The 8,612-nt window shown below is 45.6% G+C and overlaps 2 long non-coding RNA genes across 4 annotated transcripts; one reads left to right on the forward strand and one right to left on the reverse strand.

Annotated features, from left to right (window-relative positions):
* Positions 1 to 1,040: 1,040 nt before the first annotated feature.
* On the forward strand, positions 1,041 to 3,495 carry LOC122369690. 2 transcript variants are annotated; one of them, XR_006254447.1, is made up of 3 exons: positions 1,041 to 1,544; positions 1,801 to 1,874; positions 2,437 to 3,495. It is a non-coding gene; the product is annotated as an uncharacterized LOC122369690 (long non-coding RNA). The 2 variants fall into 2 exon arrangements; XR_006254446.1 differs by having other exon boundaries at positions 1,041 to 1,401.
* Positions 3,496 to 5,799: 2,304 nt separating this feature from the next.
* LOC122369688 lies at positions 5,800 to 8,270 on the reverse strand. 2 transcript variants are annotated; one of them, XR_006254444.1, is made up of 3 exons: positions 7,988 to 8,270; positions 7,079 to 7,219; positions 5,800 to 6,551 (listed from the first exon to the last, which is right to left on the reverse strand). It is a non-coding gene; the product is annotated as an uncharacterized LOC122369688 (long non-coding RNA). The 2 variants fall into 2 exon arrangements; XR_006254443.1 differs by lacking the exon at positions 7,988 to 8,270 and adding an exon at positions 7,815 to 7,950.
* Positions 8,271 to 8,612: the final 342 nt, after the last annotated feature.

Raw genomic sequence — 8,612 nt, forward strand, 5'->3', positions numbered from 1 at the left:
GAGGTGTGCCAGCGCGCTCCACAGCCACCGCAGATAATCGCGGCTTTGCGAACAGACAGACTGCGACATGCTGCGCAACGAGGAGAATCTTGATCGGACTTCATTAGCTTCATTAACTGGCATTGTCACTGCAAAGGCGCCCCTGCCACTTTGAGATATCAAACGGGCGAATTATCCAGTTCTGGCGACGTAGTGCTCCGTGGCATCTGATTAGCTTCGAACAGTTAGGATGGGATGGACCTTAAAAACGGTTGCCTTAATCATTTTTTATTGCTAGTGCTTCGTCTCGGTTCACTTAAAAAGGGAGCCTCGCAAAATACGATTGTACTTTTCAGCGCCTTATCTCCGGTGCAAGGCGATCTCGGGGAACAATGTCACGTTTTTCTCCGGAAGAAAAATATGCGATCTCTTGCAATCGCTGACGCTCTAAGAAGTTGTCAAATATAGCCAAATTTCAAAGAATTCTAACATTATAATTCTGATCTTACGTGAGTTCATGCTGCGGCCCAAGAGAGAAAAAACTTGAAATTTTCATCTTACATATGGCAAAGAAAGAATGTTTTCGTCTTCAGTCTTCTAAGCCAGCGGTGAAAATCCGCGCCAAAAGTCGTCTCAGCAAGTCACATTTGTCGAAGGAAAGGATTTAGAGCCTTTTTTTGTTTGTATAAGGGATTCATGTACGCTTCAGCCGGCCAGTGGGCTCAAACAACACAATATAACTATAGGATGTACGATCTTTGCAAAAGAGGCTTAAAATGCTGGAGATTGCGGGACCAATTCAGGAGCTGCTTCCGGCAGGATCTGCACCGACGACCCAACGATTACACGATTGCTGCTAAAACATCTTTATAATAATAATTTTGTTATATAATACTTCCGTTTAATTTCAAACATCGCAAATTTTAAATTTATCACGGCAGTCACGCATAGGCGTAGGAACAGGGGGGGGTGGGGGCCATACCCCCCACTTTCGGAGGTGGGGGGGGGGCAGCAATGTTAACCCGCGCCCTGCGGCTGATTTCATAAAAGGTAGTAAAATACAACCGGCGCAATTTCCTACCCGTTTTTGCCGGATTTTATGCCCTAGCGGTTTCATAAAGAAAACGGGGTTGTATTTTGCGACCGAAATTCTACTACGTCGACTTTTATGCCCAACAGCTGTTTTTGGAGAGAAATGCAGCAGATCGGTTTCATAAAACGATGCATTTTACACTCAAGTAATTTTTCATGTTCTTGATATCCCACAAAATTCTGCGTTGCTCTGAGCTGCATAAATTTGACCAAACTTTGACATCAACAGTTGTCTTGAACATCGAAGTGTGGAAGTGAATCGAATTTTCTACCTATTTATTTTGAAATAACTATTTGACCAAGAATCAGGAGCTTTGAAGGCACAAGGCAGTAAGTAATACTTCGTTTGTAGACCGTAAAAATGTATTGTTGGGCTGTTGGCAAATCAAAATATTTGCTGTGTCGAATTTTCTACCTACTTATTTTGAAATAACTATTTGACCAAGAATCAGGAGCTTTGAAGGCACAAGGCAGTAAGTAATACTTTGTTTGTAGACCGTAAAAATGTATTGTTGGCAAATCAAAATATTTGCTGTTGTAGGAGTTGACAAGATTTGAGATTGACAGTTTGCAGGGAACCACTTGAGTGTTCTTTCTCCAACATGGTAACATATAAAATGAGTGTGATAATGCTTTTTGCCACAAGTGATGTGTAATATTGATATGTCAATTGTCAGCTACAACTACATATGTACCTATATTAATCCTTTCGCCCGTCATCGTCAACAGGTTCACTGGTCTCAAGTCAAAGTTGTCAGTATTGCGAGTGCATACCTACATCAATTGAAGGTCTTCCAACCAAGGTGAGTTGCTATACCCAAAGATGCTTCTGGTATTAGTATACAAAAGGTTTGTCTGAATGGGTTGTAGGTTGATAGTTTGTTGTAGGTTAGTAAGTTGGAGGTAGGTAGGTCATTGTTGCTTTTCAAATCAACGTCATTTGCAATGAGCAGCTTCTAAGTGTCATTGTATTCCTATCATTATTTTGTAGGTATTGAAAAAATGGATAGTGTAGCTTTTTTCTATGTAGGTAACAGTCAGATATTGTAGGTTTGACATCTTTTTGCCTCACCAACTTCCGCTGTCACTGTAACAGGTGTCTCACATGCGGCCAACTGTTAATATGATATGAAGTGATTTTGATCATTTTCCAGCCCTGCATCTTGAGAAGAAAATCTGCATGTGGTAGCTCGGGCAGATTTTCTTCTCTTACACCTGCTTCCATGTCCCATAGCAGCATCTTACACTTTTCCCGCTCTTCCAATAGAGCACGCCAGAGAGCATTGCATCTTACACCTCCCTTTTTGTCCCATGATAACACGTTAGTGGATCGTCTAACTGTAACACGGTGTCCGTGTCCCACAGAGCGCGCCAGCTGTGACCAGCCAGCTGGTGCAGAGGGCATATCAGGAGAAGCCGTCCTGGCTCATCACACCACGGCCGTGCCGTCCGCTGCCGGTTCCGTGTTGGAACCCGGAGCGCTGGAGTGGCCTCCGCGCGCATCTCTGAACCTCTCCAGCCGCATCCAGTCACCGGGACCGCGGCCGCCCATGAGGACGTCATTAGAGAGCAGAAGGAGCTGCGCGCACGGCTGCAGCAGTTCATGGGCGGCGGCGCTGTGGACTCTGCCGAGCACGAGAAGCTGCCACCCCGACCGAGCTGAGCGGTCCGCTCGCCCTGGCCGAGGTGGCGCGCTAGCAGGCCGCCCAGCGGATACTGTCGCTGATCGAGCAGATCGGCGCCAGCGAGTACGTGGACGGACACGCGGCTCCGCTGCACGTGTGCCAGCACTGCGGCGCCCGCGGCAAGCGCGTCCCATAATAGTTGGACCAGACTGTGCAAAACCGCCTATATTAAACCGTTTCAGTGTCTGACACTGTGTGATGGGGCCGGCTGCGTCCCCGACTGGGCGAGTGAACGATTCGCCTCCGCAGCGGGGCATATATTGCTCAAAATGGTGGGCGAGTCGTCTTCAGCGAGTTTCGAGGAAATTATTAGCGTGTTGCCATGTTGGGGGCGGATCGGCGTCTGTCTGGGTGGTTACGTTTGGAATTGTTTCATTGTTTATTTTATATCACAATGCATGAATTTTTTGGTGATAAACATATGCACGGTGTACTTCATCAGCGACGCCACGACGCACCTGAACGTGCAGTCAGCGGCCGGCTGCGTCCCTTTCCTACCCCACCCGCCAAAATTTCTGAAAATGTGTGCTTTGGTCCGGTCGGAAACAATCCTTGCTTTTACAAAATTTGTGATTTATTCATAATTCATGGCCAGCAATAGCATAATTACCTTTTCATTAGTAGAATAACAGCTGTTGGAATTTGCATCGCAGCTATCAGAGCGATTCCGGTTAAACTTCAAACACTTGTCTCAAACGATCTCAGATGTGCGGACTAGCAAATAAAGCAACGACACAACTTCGTGGCATTCTTTGAGTAGCACGTATTACGACGAAAACAATTGTCAAGGCGTTGTCATCTGCCGCTGTGTTCAGTGTTAACTATATTCAGGAGATATTGCCATCGCAGAACTTGGCGCTCGACGATCTTGGAAATCAGTATCTCCGAATCAGTATCTCTTATACGGCGCGCGCGCGCGCAGTAATCACTCGGTCGGCCGGCTCGCGTACAAAGCCCAATGAACAGCTACTGTTCTACGTCTTAACCCGCGAGTTGCTGGGGGGGGGGGGGGCGTTAAACGCCCCCACTTTTTTCGCCGGGCCATAGCATAAAAACGGCGCGCCGCAGGCGCGCCAAAATTTGGGTACCTGTAGGGAATTGATTGAAGTTTATTGTGACAAAGTTTCAAAAAAATCGGTCGGAAAATTTTTGAGATATCGAGGTTTTAGTGACGTCCTGATTTCTGAGTTTTCGACCAAAAACGGCATATGTTCAAAAAATCATATAAAATCACAGAATAGACATACAGACATGCAGTAAACGCCAGTAGACTGCCAATACCATGGACAATCAGATGGCTATCTTTGATTATTGATTATCGTTCTGCATTTTCCAAAATCTTGAACTGAATCTTGGCAATTTCTCGCGACTACTTCACGACCATGATACATACATTTCTTAAATTGAACTTTTTGAGCCAAACACGTACACATATGATAAAATGAATGTCACCATCGTGTTCTACGCCCCAAATTACCCATAAAACATGTGTCGCAGGCTGCGAATTTCAGTTTTGATTTTCGGGGATATGTGCCTACCCGGTTGACCTGACCTTGACCCTGACCTATGCTTGACTGACCCCTACATGGAGCCGACACTCTTGTAGGCCTTATATGATGGATTGTGCACCGTTTTGACAACGTTTATGACGAGAGGCGCCCATTGCGAAGCCCTGAAGTCCATGCTACTGAAAGCCCGATTTCAGGTGTTTGACCTGACCTTGACCCGACCTGTGACCTCAAAATTCAACTTTAAAGTACTCATCTGAAGCGTCTCGTCGCGCTCTTTCGTTTGCCGCCTCGTGCGTTTCGCTGCGCCTATTGGTTCTCGAGTTATCGGCTGGGGGCGTTTAACGCCCCCCCCCCAGCAAACGGTGGGTGGCGAAATACCCCAGCAACTGCCGGGTTAACCGCCTTTTGACCCTGTGCTGTTGTATTATCGTAAATTTGAAAGCAAACAAGGTTAAATCAAGACACTCAGCCAAGGCACGCAATAAAATCATTAGAAAAATAAATTATACCTTTTAACATCACTATCACTTCCCTTTTTGTCTAAAACACGTAGGGTAGCCTGGGGCAAGACGCCCCAGATAATTTATTTTGCTACATAAATTTTGTCCCACATCACCTGAAAGGCCAAATTTGTGCTCAATGCGTTCTTTGGACATTTTACTTTAAATTGCACCCCTCAAATTGATTCACTTATGATCGGACTCCAAGCTAGGAAGTGATTTGTGAAGCAACTGCAAATGGGGCATTTTGCCCCAACCCCAGGGCAAAACGCCCCACGGCCTGGGGCAAGTAGCCCCATACCTTAGATTAAAGATTTAACATGGTAGTTGGCTAAATCTTTTGTGAGAGGTCCGTTAGACCTCTGGAGGCACGGCACTGAAGTTAGCACATTCCATCCTGTCAGGTGCTCAGCATATGACACTGTTGTATGAGCAGGTTTTTCACCTACCTCATAAGACCAAATAATAAATTATTGCAATGCAAATGTTAACAAAATACTTCCTTTTCCATCCAGTTGCTGAGAAAAATACACATAAAGGCACAGAAACTTACTGTTCGCCAGCTACCGAACATTAGAAAGTGGGTAGCCCCAACAACACAAGAGGTAAAACGCCCCAGGGGCTTTTTGCCCCGCGACCTACTGGGGCGTTTTACCCCATCACGTAGTTTGGTCAGAGAACAACGCCTTGCACTCCAGTAAGACATAATTTAACACGAACCAACCCGGCATGATAAGCGTTAGACAATAGTTGTTCAAAATACATAAAAGTCGTTAACCTAATGTGGACCATAAAAGAACGCCATGATTCATAATCTGACAACAAAACATAAAAATCACTCAAAAAACACATTTTTGGCTATATCTCCCGAAAGAGTCATCACAATTTCTTTCCAGTCTGCTCATATAATGATCATATAGTGCACGTTTTATAGAAGAGATGATGTTTCCCCAGAACCCTGCCAGTTCCGAGAAACATCGGTGAGGCGTTTTACCTCGGCGGGGCGACTTGCCCCGGTCTACCCTACGATTTTAAGGGCGCCGGCAGCCGCCATCGACAACCCAAGTCGGGGGCGAATGGGCCGCGCACACGGACCGACACGGCTAGAGGTCAAGGGGTCACCGTGTCACGCCGCCGCCGGAATCGAGCTACCCGCGCCATATTCATAACGCACTGAAGACCTTCAATCGGTCTATGACGTGTCAGTACGCTGCTGGCTGCGTACCGACCGCTACCGCCACCTATCCTCTGGTCGAAGAGGAGCACAGCGCTCACAGCGACCTCTACAGTGAGGAGCGCCCACACGACTCAGCGAGGCAACCCTCACTGCTCGCCGGCATTTACAACCCAAAGCGACGAGCGCAGCGCCTGCAGCCGGGTGTGGCCGGACGCGTCGAGAGACGCCGCCAGCCCGGTCATCGGCGCCGTCAGACGGAACGGCAGGAGCAGCAGGCTGATGAGTGGTGGCCGAGCCGCGAACACGTGTCCTGTCGATTCCGATCAGCTGCAGCTGCACGTCAGTGGCGCCGCTCTGAGTCCCATGTCGCTTCATCTGCTCCCAGTGAACAGCTCGCGCGTCTCAGCGCACTGCTGCTCGAAGTCGGGGCACGTCGAGCTGATGAACTGGCTCAGCGTGCTGGTGTTCTCGAGCCAGTCGATGATGGCCAGCTTGGGGTGGACGGTGGTGAGTGCCAGCCGGCGGTCGACAACCCCCGGCTCCGCGGTCAGCGCACCGTTTACAACGGAACGGCTGCTGCACACGCTGGTTGGTGCTCGTCAGCCACCTGCAACATGCGTGCATTACATGCATTACATTTAACTGCATTCTGAAGACCTTATAAGCTGGAACACAATTAGCACAACTGAAACACAAAAAAAAAATGTGAAATGTTTGCCTCAAAACTTGAGTTTGACTGAAAACAACCGGTGCCTGTAATCAATTATGGCAGTAAGACTGTTACAGTCTGTTTAAAATGCCAGCCTGTTTACTTTGTTAGCTTCATGTCAACAAATGTACCAACCTACAATCTAATGACAAACGGTACTAGATCTTTGAATGCACTAACAATGCTATCACGTTTTGTTAACTTCTTCCCCAATACATCACTGTAATACAGCCATACAACTAATGACTAGACATGCAAATGTTTTCCTTGGTAAAATTGGAAGTGGAAACTTGCTCTCAAAAGCCAGAGATTAGTGCAAAAAGATTTTATTTAAATGTTTGCATGTTCCCTCCCATATCAACAAATTATGGGAAACTGCCTACCATACCTACCCTAGGTAATAAAGTATAGGTACATGGTCTCACCTCTTGCAGCATGGACAACATTGTTGACAAATTACTTCTAAACTTCGTCTCTGTTGTAGAGGCCAGCCAGGCAGCCTCAAGGCAGCCTTCCAAGTTCCACTGCTAATGCTGCTAAAGGCCCTCCAGTCTTCCTTTCAGCAGCTGGAAAATAGGATTAAGGATATTAATAACAACCTTACTTTGGCTGTTGGTAATCTTATAGCTTAGCAAGTGGCTCCGGGTCTGCCACCTGTTTGTGAAGTCACCACTCGCCAGTTCTGAAGATATTTATACAAATTTCACCAAAAGTTGCAGTAGGTTGTAGGTTTGTAAGTTGCTGGGTGGTAGGTTGGTAGGTGGTAGGTTGTAGGTTATAAGCCATTAGGTAAAGTCGGGTCAGGTTAGATTAGATAAGGCATGTTTTGTTCTGTTAGACTATTTGATGACTTTTCTAAGCAAATTTTGTGTAAATATCTCAAGAACTGACAAGTCTGCAGCCTTTTTGCACAAACGGGTGACAGCACCTGAGCAGTATCCGTACTTCCTACAAGCAAAATACCTGTACAGTGTACTTTGTCAATAGAAATATTCATGGGGATTTTAACAGAAGACACAGCAATTCAAATTACCAATGAGTCATTGCAAATGCTTTTATGGAATCAGAATGACAAACACTTTTTAGTCCACTTTTGTATAGACATAGCCTAAAATAGTTTCATCATCCTATACTCAAAACCATTCATGTTGCCACCCTGACCTTGGCAGAAGATTGAGTTGTTAATTCATGGTACATAGATACTTTGCATTGCTGCATCAACTATGTCGTAACAGTAACACATGAACACTGACACCAGTTGCTGTGGATTACCCAGTACCCACATCATCAATTAGCAAAAGCTGTGTGAGGCAAGTGATGTAACAGGTACTCACATTTCAGTAGTCAGCAGCCACTAGCAGTCGTCGCGTCGCACTCGTTTTTGCAACTTGATTCTTGAACTAAGGAGAGGCGCTATGCCTTCTAACCAAACTGAAACTCAGCCAAGGCCAAACCTTGGGCAGCTTATTGTTTCACTGCGACGCTCTCACCGTTTGGACACATCAAAACATAAATCAAACACTGAAACATATATATCAGAAAAAAATGAACACCCAAGCAATCTGTGTACAAAAGGGTTTTACATATCAATATCCTGAACCTAATCCAGCCGGCCGAAATGAATGCAGTAGTTTCTTTATGGCCTTGGACGATTGTTTTTGTTTACAATTCTTAATGCAAGAATAGCAAATAATTTTTTGTCTGATTACCTATTGATTATTGTTTTAAACATCATGTTTAATTTTATTATTGATGAATTAAAACAATTAAGTCATTTTATATTAATACTTTGATGATTCACAGAATTAAAATATTTATTAAAGTTCTGTTGGTAGTAAAATGCAATCAAAGCAAGCAGAAAACTACAACTGCCGAAATTTATGCCCTCCGAGCTTTATGAAACCGCTCCCTCAGTGTGGTTGTAGTTTTGAGGGGTGAGAAATGCACCTAGGTGTAAAT

This window comes from Amphibalanus amphitrite, unplaced genomic scaffold, assembly GCF_019059575.1.
Source record: "Amphibalanus amphitrite isolate SeventyFive unplaced genomic scaffold, NRLGWU_Aamphi_draft 001062F_arrow, whole genome shotgun sequence".
NCBI classification, from domain to species: Eukaryota; Metazoa; Arthropoda; class Thecostraca; order Balanomorpha; family Balanidae; genus Amphibalanus; species Amphibalanus amphitrite.